Below are 15,483 nucleotides of genomic sequence, written 5' to 3'. Positions count from 1 at the left end.
CCTAATCCATGTGCATGCATTTCCTTGAATCCCTACTGCGTTCAGTTTGAGAATTAATCTTTTTCTCAAAAGCTTTCTGGAAATTTAAATAAACCATGTCATATGCTTAGCAATTATCCATTGTTGATGTTGCATCCTCAAATATATCAAGCAGGTTAGTTAGACACGATCTCTCTTTCCTAAAACCATGCTGACTGTCTCCCAGGATACTGTTACCATATAGGCCATTTTCCATTTTGGATCTTAAAGGAGGGAGGGGGGGAGAGCAGAGCAAGGGCATCTAGATGACATGGGGCTGGACCAAATCAAAGTTAGCACTTAATGAACGAGGACGCGGAAGCATTCGTGGTAACTGTGGCAAAGTGGTGAATACGTGCAGGTGAGTGGAGTGCAGTGCAGAGCGGATTAATCACACAAGACAATGTTGTACAGGTCAAGGGTGTTTATTTAAATGATTAAATGTCCAGAGCCTTAAGGCAAACCTACAAACAATAATAGTGTTGGAAGTGGTACAGCGGCGTGTATCACTTCTGATTATAATCCCATGGGTTTGACCCGTAACCCAAAGTCCGGTTCTTTCACCCACACAAAACACAAAACACAGACACAATTCCGACAGTGCGTGATTTTAGTGCTAGTGGTGCAAAAAGACAGTTCCTGTAGTGGAAAGGTGAGTGGTGATGTCCCGGTTTTTCGCTGGCCTGCGGCTGCAGCTCCGGATCGTGCTCAGTATTCTTGGTGAGAAACGACACACAAGACAAACAGTGTAAATACAGAGACAAGCAAAACACTCATGGTTTTTAGTACACACAAGACAGGCTCCTTCTAGGTTATTTGGTTTAACCATATGCAAAGGAACAGATCACGTACGCTACCCCATTTATACCCTCGCTAATGACCCCTCCAATCCTCAGATGCCACACTGTTTACCGTCAGGGTCATTGAGTTTGGACTTCCACCTACCCTACGGAATAAATTGTCGTGCCATTTAATTAAGGGTATTCAGTTCCTCTTGCACCGTGTCCTCACAGGTCGAGAGGGAGATCTAACACCAAGAATCATTCGATCTCTGTCACAGTAACAAAACACAAAAAAAATTCCAAGCGACCTTTTCCTTAAGCAGGGTGTGAATAGTTGCATCCTATCATTACGCTTGCCCCATCAACATCAATGATCCAGGCCATCTTCTTCCAGTGCAGTACACAGAGTGTGTACAAGGGATTCTGCATCTGTCTCAACCACTGGAATGAATTTAAAGAAGGTTGACACAATCTTCTTTTTTGAAGAACTAGGGTATCACAATAGAAAGTGTCTGTGTGAATGTTATATTGGTGCTCATACTGTTACCAATATCTGCCAGCAGCTCTTTGTGTAACTCAGGACCCAAAATGTTAACAATCAAAGCAGTACACCTGGTGCGATGAAGTGCAGGTGTCTTCAGAATAGAAGATTGGGGATCTAAAGATGATAGTAGCTCTGATCGAATCGAACAATGTTCTGCTGTATAACACGCTAATTTTAATTCTGCTTCTTTGCGTGCTCTAGGAATGTTGACAGTAAAATATTGATTAATTGGCTGAAGTTCACCTGTTGCTTTTTCATTCCGGGCATTTGAAAGATGCTTCTGAGCCTCTGAATGCGTGATAAGATGTTTCTTGTGAGCGTACAGAGTGCAGCGATCCACATCACAGTAAGCCACAGTATCACTGCCTTGCACTGGCCGTACCCACCCTGTAAAACAGAAATATAAATAAGTTAACAACAAAAGTATGAAACTGTATTTTAAGAAAATTTACTACAGCTAATATTATATATATATATATATATATATATATATATATATATATATATATATAATGATAATAATAATAATAATAATAACGCTAGTATTATTAAGGCATAGGCTTGCTGCTTAAGCACATTTAAACCATAATTAAGCTAGAGATATACCTTTATGTAAAATAATTCAGAAAATCGTTAATTAAATTTACATGCACATAAAACAATAAAGCTACAAATGTAATAGGCCTACTCACTGCAGTCAGAATGTCCATGTACTACTGGTACTACACGTGTTTCCATTGCACAATGAAAAACTAATAACATCTATACATACCTTTCAATTCCGGTTCTGCCTAACATTTTTTGTGCATCGCTGTCGAGAAGATGTTTTTGTTGACATCATTAAGATATATGTCAAAATATTTCTAAGAATGTCACGCCTCTCGTACTTCGTCTGCTCTCTCGCTCGCTCAGCAGCTATGGCGTCAGATACACACAGATTGCAATGCATAAGAAGGGCATACCTCGATGGCTCGAAGAGTGTAAGATATGATTGATCAAAACATATGTCCATCACATGGAGGCGGAATAAAGCAATATGATTTGTAAATTCGAGCTGTTGCCTGTCGTTAACAACTGATTAGGCAGGAGTTGAGAGAGTATGTATGATTGGTCATTTCAAGTGGGAGGGTGGGGGGTATGATTGGTCATTTTTAGTGGGAGGGTGGGATTGGTTAAAACTATAGCCTGTGCTGCAATTGATACAGTACTGCATCAGTCACTCACTGTTAGAAAGTAGGATAAATATCAGTGAAAGATCTCCAAGAAGCTAATTACAGAGAATATAAAATGTCCCCATTTTTGTATGAATCCCCCCATTAAAAAAAATATTTTCCCCCACACATTCCACCATGAAACCTTTCACCCTATTCCCCCCCCCCCCCCCCCATAGCTTTGATTTTCCCCCACAAATGAGAGATTGGAGGCTGTGTGGTCCAGTGGTTAAAGAAACAGGCTTGTAACCAGAAGATCTCCGCTTCAAATCCCACCTCAGCCACTGACTCATTGTGTGACCCTGCGCAAGTCACTTAACCTCCTTGTGCTCCGTCTTTCGGGTGAGACGTAATTGTAAGCGACTCTGCAGCTGATGCGTAGTTCACACACCCCAGTCTCTGTAAGTCGCCTTGGATAAAGGCATCTGCTAAATAAACAAATAATAATAATTTTCCCCCAATCTGGCAACCCTGAACAACTAAAGGTGATTGTGATGTCACAACTTACGCTTCTGATTAGGTGAGTTTTGGGCAGGTTTTCAGGAAGAAGTGGTGGGTTTTTGTAAAAATAGTTGGCAACCCAGAACAATACAGATAATGTGAATGCACAGGACCAGATGAAACAAGTCTGCCAACCTGAACTGAGTTTTTCGAGTTCTCGGGTAATAAATGAGTGCTTGAGTAATTATTTCGAGTACTATAGCCCACCCCTATTCAAAACACATTATCAAAAGGCAGCAGCTGTTTGAAAATATTCAGCGTGGTGTTTGCATGCTTTGAACTCATCTGCATTAAGGGATCATAAAAAGTCAAGTGGAAGACATGAGTTCCATGAATGATACCTCAATCTACATCTGAAATGAAAAATAACTGTACTGTTATTGAATACATGTGAAATAGCACTATAGAAGTGAATGTAAGCCAAACAGTGTTTGCACCACACAACGACTGCCCAAGATTTAATAACTACCCTTAGCTGGTCAAGCTTACTGAGTTTCTGCTCTTAAGCAGAGCATATACAACTTATTTCCTAAATCAAATAAAAAAAGGCTTTCAATGTGGGTCTATTTTCTCCATCAGGAATCCTATATTTTCCTTATGTTTTTCTTTACTAAATAGTTTTGTTGAAATCCGGAATATAATTTTACAAACATTGTTTTCTCATGCACACAAACCAGTACTTTTGTACAGACTGCATGGAGCTAGTGAGAGTGTGGAGCTAGTGAATGCTCTGGAGTCTACTGTATGTTCATCACCAGACTGCAATGCAAAAAGAATAAAACAATATCAACATTTAGGAAGAAGTTAAAATTATTTTAACTGAAGCTGTTTCTTTCTGGTGTAAAACGCCTATTCGGATTCTGGAGTAGATGTTTTACACTGCAGGTTCCTTGAACACCAGCTAGCAGCAATGCCATCCTCTACAGCTATGGCCAAAAGTGTTGCATCACCCTATGGAATGAACTCATTTTGGTTCATAAAGTCAAACGAAACCTACTGAATAATGTTACGTTAACATACTGAATTATATACCAGCCTTGTAGTTTTGCATATACTGTACTTAACATCAAAGTGACAAGAATAAAAGATTTTGACAGTTATGTCTCAATCCTGAAATTGTAGGTGGTGCAAAAAGTCTTTTAGCCTTAGCTGTACAACTGGAAAGCTGTGCCTGTTTAATTAGAACTCAAAAGACTTGACACAGGAATGGCACCAATTAGCATTAATCTTGGACTACCGACAGTAGGTAGTTTAAGATTAACAATGAGTAGGATCTGCTTCCTCATTTCTCTGAAACAATTTCCACAGTGGTGACTGCCAGGACATGTAACACATTGACTATGGTACCAGTCTGGACAGTCTCCATTACAGTAACCTATTGTGGTCCTGCAATGGTGAAAAAATAAATATTTAGGTGGTTATCCCAAGATCAACTGGTCACCTCGTAAGGTTTTGTAAAACCGTTGACAGATTTGAAAAACTTTAAATAAAGGGCCTTGTACTGAATTTAAGTAACATACTCTGAAAGATTGCAAAAACTTGAAAAAGGTAAAGGAAAAAAAAACCTTAAGGATGGCAAAGGAGCTAGTCTAACAGGTGTATCCATACACGTTTAAAGGGATACATTATATCTCAACATTTTCAAAGTATTTTATTACCCATTTGTTTGATAGCCTAGTCTTTGTGTTCCCTATCATAATGCAGTGTCTGCTTAGACCTTTATCTACCAGGCTTTACTAGATTTTCCAGCTAAAAGGACTTTTTTCCAACCACAAGTGCAAGTGTAATTTTCCATTTACTGACCAACTGTTGCAGAAGGGGCAGAAATGACCATGTCCCACCCCCTAGTGGTCATATCTAAAACTGAAATTCAGTTTTTAAGAGAGTGGCTGAAACCATTTTTTTGGAATATGTAAGCCTGATAAAGAATGATCTAAGCATAAGCAACGATAGAGAATGACAGAGAACACACATTACCCAATGTTGAGAGGAATTGAGTTCTGGAATTGAGTTTTCATATTCAACATTTGTTTTCTGGTTTATTTTAACCATATCTCTTTTTTAGACTCTGACTTGCATTGCATTTAAATTCAACGACAGAATGACTGGGCTGATCGCACTTCTTTGAATTCAATTGTTTAAATGTAGGGTTAAACATATTTTAAACATATTTTCTTTGTTGTAGAAACAGAATACTCCATGCGTATTTCACCCATGAGAAAGAACTAGACAATGACTCTCCCATTCATGGTCTTGTGGGTTATTCGCCATCCTTACAGCTACAGTACTGTGTGAACATTCATAGTGTATCCTCCATTTATACAATGTTAATCAGGTAATGCATGAAAAACTGAAAAATGTAGATGGTATATAAAGTATCCCTTTAAGGAGCAGCCTGTTTGACCCAATCTGAAACAGCTATACGTGGAAGCTAAGCATCCAGTCTTTTAGCAATCGGCACTATCGATGTGTTGTCTCCCAAACCACTGCAGAGTCAATTAGCAGAAGCAGATTAGGGAATCTGTCACCACAATTACCATGTTAGCAACTTCATGGAATGGCTCTCTATGCTCAAGCATTCGTCCTTTGAAGTTCTGCAGGTTTTGTCTGCAAAGTAGGCATAGATATAGCAAGTCTTGTAAGTAGGCACTCAAAAAAAAAAAACTAGCAACACTGTTAACATCTTTTCAGAAAGGTTCAAATATCCCTTGAACTTTTAACACGTACCTTGCTTTTTGTAGACCTGTGCCAAGTTCAGCATAGTCTATGCTCCCAGTGTTGTTGTGATCAAGTAGTTTAGTCAGGATGTGGAGCTGGACAACACAGGAGATACCCAGGTCCTTCGTGCCTTCAGGAAACCAAAGTTCTTGTGTTAATTCAGCTGCAATGTATACCCTTCATGTACTAGTTTACAAAAAGCTGCTGTTTGCATAGTGCTGACTGGCGCTGTGCAATCAATGCAATCCCAGTCATCTTTCTTTTATAAATGATGGATGTATGTGGTGATTTCTGTCAGATAGCCTGCTTGTCAGGGGTCAAAATGATTTCCAGGCACACACTACTGCACATTGGCTACCCACAAACTTGGCAAGCCAGTGAGTTTAGCATAGGTTTTGTAGGTTTAATATTTCTGTAATACCCTTATAAATGTTTACCACAGTAAATTGGCACAGTAATTATTCCTGTGCTTCCCCAGTGGTTATGCAATGCATTTACTATAGTTTACCATGGTTTACCACCTCTGCACTGCTATTTTATTTTACAGTAATACATTTGAAGCAAATGTTGAGTGAAAAACCTGAAGTACATATTTAAGATATTCATCTTACAACATTGAATTATTCTTCAGTCATTCCTGCAGTTTTATTATTGAAGACTTCATACAAGTATAAATTTATTAAACACAACAACAAGGCACAGCAAAAAAAAAAAAAGTTTAAATCATGAATGTATTAAATGTCAGCCTTAAGCCCTCTCTCACTACGATCTCCATTTCCTACCTCAATCCTGTCTCAATCCAGTCCTCCCGTTAGTCTAGATGAAAGCAGCTGCACGTAGTTCGGGTAGGGAAAAACATTGTTTATACCCATCTGAAAATCCTCGCTGCTCAGAATCCCTGTCCCAGTCTTATGATAAGTTGTGAAGAGTTCCATTGCCAGGCGATGGTGGTCCCTGAGCCAGACATCCATCCCATCCTTCTTCTGTTTCACCTGTTTCAACAACACCACTGCCGGGGAATGCCAAAGCACAGAATACCTCAAGTGCATGGAGCTTCATATGTAATTAATAGATGTTTTACATTCCCTTCTATTTTATGATGTTTGAAGTTATTCTGGTTGCTGCATCATCAATGTGATAAAGGTGAAAGAGTAAGATTAATTTGATTATTGGTCTCATCTTCCACACCTTTGCTAGCTTCCCTTCTCACAATTAAGATGTGCTAGTTGAGTTTTTTGCTGCCTTTAACAAAGTCTTATGTTTTATTTTTTCACTCAATGGGCTGTGTTTTCATAGCGTTTACTCGTCTTCCTATTTAAAAAAAAAAACTAGAACCAAAGTAAGTACCACTAGTCATGGCCTTTTAAGCTTCTCAGCTTTGTATCTTTTACATGGAATTTTCTCTTTAAAAAAAAAAAAATAGGAGTTAATGAAGGACTGGCGTAAAGTCTTTGAAAATATGGCCCAATGCATGTTGTTAACAGCAGCAATAAATTCCAGTCGCCCACCACAATGCAATTGTCAGAAGGGAAGCTTGCACAGCTGTAGAAGTTTCACAGATGTGATGAAAATGGAACAAAGATTGGAAACCAAAGCGGATGAATGGCACGTGAGTAAGAGAACAATCCATTTTCAAGCCCTTTCCAGTCTACCTTTAAATTGTGATTTAACTTGATTAAATCGGGACATTTAACAGCTTAATTAGGCCAATTCCTCACAGGGACAGTTTAAGGTTTCCTGAATATTCCAGATCACTGAATCCTCTTTAGTCTGGTAATTGCAGATGTAGTAAAATAGTTCTGAATCTTTCCACTTCACTCTGATTTTAGAGACACACTGCAGATTTCCAGTGCATCACTGGAAATGGCTGGAAGCCACATATCCAGCCAGCACTAAAAGGACCAAACCTCTCCTGCCAGTTTCCTCACTAAAAACAATGCTGCTAATACATTAATGCTATCAATATTTTTCTTTACAAAAAAGCACAGTGTGTCATGGTATCAACCTATCAAAGAAGTGCTGATCAAGGATTTAAAATAACAGCTTTAGAAGTTAGAAGTGGTCTTCCAGACTTAATTTTTAAATTATTTTTTCATCTTTATGCTCATTCAAAATGCCATTACCAAATGCCACTATATATATATATATATATATATATATATATATATATATATATATAGTGATGGAGTGGGCTCTCATATTAAAGATAAGGAGGCTTAGGACCCTTGGGATTAGGAGAGGACACTCCATCTTGGTAACACTGAAGTAACAGGAGGCCATTTTGCTAAAGGCCTCCTAATTGGGTTAAATTATTAATTGTTAATTAATTGTTTTGGCAGTTGGCATGATTGGGGTAAATTAGAGCCAGTTGCCCACACTTGTTACTGTGGGGCATATAAACCTCACAGTTGGTTAATTCAGGGCTGTCAGGTTGAAGAAGGCAGGCAGGTAAAGTTAGTACTGTGGGTACTGGGTCGTAGGATTGTAGGTTTGGGTCGGTAAGCAGCTTAGCTGCCCGACGGTCAGTCAGGGACTGTACTGGGTTTAGGAAGTACTCCTGAGAGGAGTTAGATTTTGTTTTGCTTATTTTGTTTGGCTGTAATTGCAAATAAAGATACAGGCACTGTCCTGTTTAACTGAGAACCAAGTGTGAAACTGCTTTATTTTTGTATCAGAATACGGGGCTGGTAAGAGCGGACACCTGGAACAGTAAATATAGAGGGCTGTATATAGATATAAATTAAAGTTGTAGTCAAAAGTTTACATACCCTAAGGGAAATTTATAATTTCTAGAGATTTTTCAAAAACAAATAATTATAGGAAAAATCTTTTGTAGCAAAAGTTTTGATTTTGTGGATGAGGAAAAAAAGTTACAAGAAATAGATGTCTACAATTTTTTATTAAAGCATTTTTTTTTTTTTTTTGCAAAACTCCAAAAATGCTAATTCAAAAGTATTCATACCCTGACAAGAAAAATGAAATTAATAGCTAGTTGAGGCACCTTTAGCAATAATAACCTCTTTTAAACAATTAGGATATTTGTCAGTGAGCTTTTGGCATGATTTAGTGCTTTTTGTCCATTCTTCAATGCAAAATTGTTCCAGTTCATTCAAATTCCAAGGACTTCTCTTGTGCACAGCCTTCTTCAACTCAAACCAAAGATTCTCAATCGGATTTAGATCAGGACTTTGACTAGGCCATTCCAGAACTTTAATTTTACTCTTCTTTAACCACTCTGAAATAGATTTTGATGTGTGCTTTGGATCGTTGTTGTGTTGGAATGTCCACTTGCACTTTAAACCAAGTTTTGTAGCGGAGGGTTTCAGATGATTGGCCCATATCTTTTGGTATGCTATGAAATCCATTTTACCATGTATTGGAACTAAAGTTCCTGTGTCATTATAGGAAAAACAGCCCCATAGAAGGATATTACCACCTCCATGCTTGTCAGTAGTTATGGTGTTCTTTTCTTTGTACGCCTCACCAGACTTTCTACAAACGGAACGATTATCAGTGTGACCAAATAGCTCGATTTTTGTTTCATCACTCCATAAAACCTTTGACCAGAACTCATATCCATCATTCAAATGCCAATTTGCAAACTTTAAACAATTGTCCTTGTGACATTTTCCTAAGAGTGTCTTTATCCTTGGCCTGCCACCATTGAGACCTTCACCATGCAATACTCGACCTATGGTTGAAATGGAAACCCCAGACCCACTTGCAGCCAATTCACTTTGAATATCTTTGGCATTCAATCTCGGATTGTTATTAACCTTCCTCACAATTCTTGTACTTGATCTTGGTGAAAGAACCTTCTTTCTTCCAGACTGAGGGAGCATTGTGACAGCACCATGAGCCTTGCACTTCTTGATAATAGAAACAATAGTTGAAATTGAGATACTCAGATGCTTGGAAATCTTCTTGTACCCTTCTCCAGCTTTATGACAATAAATACTTTTCTGCTTAAGGTTGTCAGATCGTTCTTTACTTTTTTCCATATTGACATATTTTTCCAACTTTTGCAACAAAAGAATTGTCCTAAAATTCATTGTTTTCGAGAAATTTCTAGAAATTATACATTTCCATTGGGGTATGTAAACTTTTGACTACAACTGATATATATATATATATATATATATATATATATATATATATATATATATATATATATAATGTGTGTGTGTGTGTGTGTGTGTGTGTGTTCGTACTAGGTTTCATTACAGTTAGATAAGATTTATAGTTCTGTAACTTGTTTTACACTTTGAATTAGTCAGTCAGTCACTGTCACCAAAAACAACTTCATTTTGAAATATTGGACATTTACTGACTGTACATTGAAGTCATCTCTCTGAATAATTTGATTATGATTTCTCAATAGTTAAATGTGACATACTGTAACCGACCAAAACAGAACATACATTTCATTTACAATGATACAGGCTGCCAGTAGATGGTGCTATAGTTTCTAATATACTTTACCATACCTTTCTGTGCTTTACTAGGCATGCCTGTGCTATACCATGCTTTCCACTACACTGAGCTACAGTTTTCTGCTATTGTTTTCTTGATTCTCAGTGGAAGACAACATGCGTACAAAGCTATGCATGTTTTCCAGTGGCATTAATTGAGCTAAATTCACTGAGCCTGCAGAGATATGCAGGTGGGAGCTCCATTCATCTTCCAGACACAGGAAATCCCGTCTGGGGGAGAGAGTGCAGGGGTCCCCTTGCAGATCCTTTAATCGAGGACCCAGGCTGCCAGGGACAGTGGGGAGCTTCTGTTAGGATAACCCCGGCTGGGTCTTTTCTCATCGCAAGAAAAGACAGACACAAAGACAGTAAAACAAACAAACTTATCTGTCTGTAATGACGAGTGACCATTTTATTATGACAGATACAAATAGCATTAAATAATCAAAGATACTTTTAACATTCTCTATGTCTTTCCTACATACCTACAGTACAAAGTGAAGGTAACACATGCGGTTTAGTTTGCTCTGTATTTGTAGAATGGCTAGAAAATATATGAAGCTACAGTATCTGTGGCCAGCACTGTGGCCACAGTACCTCGAGGCAGTAACAGAGGTACTACAATTGAGACTAACTGAGTTACTACTGCAAATTGTACCAATTTACAACACTTTCACTGTAGTTTAACCTCAGTTAAGGGCAGCCGCATGAGTCTAAGTCTATCGCCCTAAAGCAAATGTCTTTTACAGAGGAGCTGTGCTTTATTGGAAGACACTGTTATGTTACCTCACTCCACTGTACAGCTCATGAGCCTTTTTTTCTGTCATTTAAACTTTTTTTTATACGTACAAAGGGCTAGATAAATTGCTGGAAATAAATCCCATAATGATGTCAATGCAGTGCAAAGCTCGGCACTGATCTGGAAAAGTGGCTGATGTTCCTGAAGAAATGAGATTCATTCTTTCAAGGAAGTTGGGGTGGAAATCTGTAAACAAGCCTGTTCTCCTGAATAGCCCATTGTCATCTCTTTGAGTCTGTTTTACATGCCGGTTTCCCTGTCCGTGAGTTTACATAGCACGTAACCAAGGGTTTCAAATGACATTTCCTTAACATCTTTGCTGATGATTTCTTTTTTTCACTGTTATTTGAATAATTGCAATAAGAACTATTGCAAGCATTATAAACAGTTAAGGGAACAAAGAAACCTGACTTATTTGAAGAGGTACATCTGGACACTATGCTTATCAAAAACAATTGCCATTAGAATCAATGGTACCTTAAAGCAGTATATTCAATTTTATCAGTAAAGTCTAACACAGCATAATACAATCTAAGTAAAACTTCTAAGTAGACTGAAAGCACAGAGAAGCTTGATAAAAGCATGGTAAAGTAAAAGTGAATAATGGCATGAATAAACATGGGATTGTCATTATAAAAGCATGGAATATAATGGAAACCATTAATTAAATAATTGTATACAAATCTGCCAAATTACAATTTCGGTACAGCATACTGTATTATATTAAACTGGGTGGTTCAGTAGCTGAAAAATACAGGAAATCCAAATGCTCCAATAGTTTATATTCAGCACTGCGTGTGCAGTAGCTGTTACTACTAATTAAGATCAAGTTGTTTGGCACACCTCCGATTTCACAATAAATATTTCAGCTGAAAAGGATTGGAGTGTTTGAATAGTACTGCTGGAAATTGGTTCTTTATTTGCAGCTCTGTCTTACAGCGACCTCTTCAGGCAGAACCTAGCATGTGCAGAGATTTACATACATTAGTTTCAGCCATGGAACTGATTATTATTTTAAACGAAATACTGAGATACAAGGAGAGGTATGAAACAATGTGTAAGATTAGTTTCTGTAGCTTAGTCTTAGCTAACAAAATAATTACATAAATACCATTCATGTTTTACACTTGCTGTCTCAATTGTACAGTAGTGAATGGAAGTACATAACATGTGTTATACCAAACATGTAGTTTCATTTCAAAACATGATACAGTATTTGCTATTTCACTAGGTTGAAGAAAACAAGCCATGCTTTATATCTCTTATACTTCCTGGGTCATTTCACCTGGAGAGTGAAAATGCCTTCACTGGCTTCTTTCTTGTCAATAACCAATCAGTTTCTTCCCCTATTGACTGACATCCAGTCCAGTGTAGATGTTTATATTGCCTCTTTACACCCAGGAGCTCTACGGCAGATGGCTTCTGGAGGATAAAGGCCAGCCATGCAGGTGTCTGCTTTGAGCAGCTGTAGCACAGTGCCTTCCTAGTACATGGGAATGGCATTGTCAATGCGACGGTCCCTGTGGAATCCCCAGTGAAGATCGTCAGCTTGGCACAGCCAGGACGCAAACATGCACTCACAGACTGTATGAATCACACCATGCACTCGTGCCTTTGCCAGGTAAGAGAGAAATCTAATAAAAATATGTTTAATACTTCTTTAAACATGGAAAGGCCAATCAAATTTGGACACTTTTTGTGTAAATCCAATGTATAGTGTGTAGTCTAACTAACACATCTCTTCTGTTGAATTAGTTTACAAGAACTGGGATATCGCTGATATTTCCTACATGTATTAGGCTTCTGGCTAATATCAGCAAGGACACCAAACTCTGATGTATATAATGACTGGGTTTATCATAACTAGTTTACTTGTGCTGCCTTCTTTATGTCCATGATCAGCATGCTCAAGTTCCACACTTCATGACTTGGAATCCAGATAAGGCTTCCAATTGGTCACCGCTGAATTGTCCCTACCAATAATTTTGATAAATCTGAAACGTCTTTTGTCAAGTCATTTTATCCGCTCCACAAAGGGTTAACTCTCTCAAGATCCCCCCCCCCCCCCCCCCTCGTTACTCTTCCCTCCTCCAAAAAACAAAAAAAAAACCCGCTAATTTGATTGGCTTAGGCCCTTCCATAATGCATCACTGTAACACGGACTCAGCGCATGGCTGAGGTCAGGGACCAGCAGAGTGTGTTGTTTTCATTGAAGTGCGAAAGTGCACAAGGACTCGGGAGTGAAAGGTAAATCTCCGGGTTTAAAATAAAAATAAAATTCTAGTCATTCTTAAACGGTGTATATTGTGCCACAATTTTCACATTTATTTTAAAAAATAAGAATAAATATAATCAGTTTAATTCGATATTTAGTTTATGTTTGTTGGTTAATGCGTTGTCACATTATTTCAATCCTCCTCCTTCCTCCCTTTGTAACTAACTTACTCCTAGCTTGATATTTTTGTAGTGTTTGTGTAAAAAGCGAACACGAACATATGTATTTGATTGAATGGACAGTGTGACTATCCAGGCGGCTAAATAAATGCACTATATTATATAGGCAGTAATAAAAAATATATAAAAAGTCAAATTAATCGGGGGGGGGGGCGACGACGACGACAGATATACAAATACATTTCAGTGCGGCGTGAGTAAAAAAAAAGGTTGAGAACCGTTGGCTTAGGCTGGACTGTGGAAAGACGCTCATCTGAAGTGTGACCCACTGACTGAATGAAAGCCAGGTGCCGGGGCTGAAGGTATTGTCAGGTCGTCAGCAACATAGTTTGAGTGAATAAACCTACCGACCTACCTACCTATTACGTTAGCGACCCATTGCTAGCTGCTAACCCCACGTCCTTGGTGGCTAGCTAGCTTGTTTCACAGCTAAATCATTATGTGTGTGTGTGTGTGTGTGTGTGAGTGTGCGTGAGCATGTTTTGATATCGTCATTCAACTAACGTTAGCTAATCACTTCAATTTGGCTTTAGGTGACAAGCATAATAGCAACCAAAAAAAGAAAGATGGACATAAGGAAGTTTTTTTTTACAAAAAGTCAAAGTGTAAGTAGGAAGATGTTATTAAAGTAATAAACACAATTGATAATGATTCTCATAGCAAATGTAAAAATAATTTACCAATGAAGTTAGCAGTCATACTTTCTCTCTAAACAGCATGCATCAATTTATCATTTTATCAGGTGCAGTACAGAGGCAGGTGGAGCAACAGGGTCGCAGGTGAGGTCTATAATGACTTAGTGATTATAACATTGAAAGTGTTAGACTCAGTTTTGAGATATATTATTGTTTGAGGCACATTGTGATATAATAGTAGGCTAATGCTGTATAGTAATACTCAGCAAATAAAGTTAGCATAGCCATATATTTTCTCTCTATATGGCATGCATCAATTTATTATTTTATCAGGTGAATGAAGCAATGCATCCAGGTACGAGCAGCAGCACAGACACAGGAGATGCAGGCAGAGCACCTAAGCGTGCATGTGCTCATGCTTGTAGCGCCAGGGGTATTGGTAGCTTATAGTAAGGCTGGGATAGGTTATAATTCAGGTTATTAGTAATTCTATAGCAGGGATGTCAAACCAGCTTCCAGGAGGGACACTTTATCATAGTGTTTTAAGTGTATACCAGCCAACTTCATGTCAATCAGATTGTCCTCGATTCATGTCCAGCATTCATTTCAAGCCACCAGAAGTTACCATTTAACAGCTGTCTCCTAAAAAATTTCTTCCCGGGGGGGAATGCCCCCGAACCCCCCTAGTGACCGTGACTCCGCCCCCCTAAAAAATTGTGTCCTCACCAATGTTCATACCAAACCTACGCCCTTGCAATTGGTGATTAGAATGACAAAGAGGCTAAAACATATTCATTGCTCTGAAGAAACAACTCTAAATGGACTGGTCAGACACACAAGTTGAAGTTTGTCAGGTTTGTATGGAGCGCTGCATTTGTAAATAAAAGCTTTCAAACATGGAAAGTACTTGTGTAGCTATTTGTCAGAAAGGTTCACTACATATTGAAAATAAGTGAATAAACACGATGCCCCTGGTGATTATATTATAACAAGAATTTAAAAGAACGACGAAAATGAAACACGCATTTGTAAAGTCATGTGTAACACGACTTGTTTAAATGAATAGCCTATCTTGTTTAATTTGTCCAACAAAAAAAAAATACAGCAGGCTGCTTTACTTTTTCTTGAGCCCTGTCCACACTATGCCTCGTATTAGTTGCATTTAAGCCGGCTTAAAAGTGCTAAATACGGTTTGCGTCCACACTACGCAGCATTTAATACCGTACTCGAGACCACCTCAGGAGGTAGTCTCCAGTCCGGTTCTAATTAGATCGCATCAGGTAGTGCAGTTAATCAGAAATATGGACGCTGTAATAATACCAAACTACATTTTTTGTGTATCCTCCAAT

General features: G+C 38.3%; 1 long non-coding RNA gene across 1 annotated transcript; it reads right to left on the bottom strand.

The window, feature by feature from the left end:
• Positions 1-424: 424 nt before the first annotated feature.
• LOC131698748 (uncharacterized) lies at positions 425-2,369 on the bottom strand. Its single transcript, XR_009307759.1, has 2 exons — positions 2,117-2,369; positions 425-1,731 (listed from the first exon to the last, which is right to left on the bottom strand). It is a non-coding gene; the product is annotated as an uncharacterized LOC131698748 (long non-coding RNA).
• Between the last annotated feature and the right edge of the window lie 13,114 nt (positions 2,370-15,483).

The sequence above is a fragment of the Acipenser ruthenus genome, chromosome 19 (assembly GCF_902713425.1).
Source record: "Acipenser ruthenus chromosome 19, fAciRut3.2 maternal haplotype, whole genome shotgun sequence".
In the NCBI taxonomy this organism is placed as follows: Eukaryota; Metazoa; Chordata; class Actinopteri; order Acipenseriformes; family Acipenseridae; genus Acipenser; species Acipenser ruthenus.
Note: the sequence above shows the minus strand (reverse complement) of the source record. Positions and strands in the feature narration are given on the sequence as shown.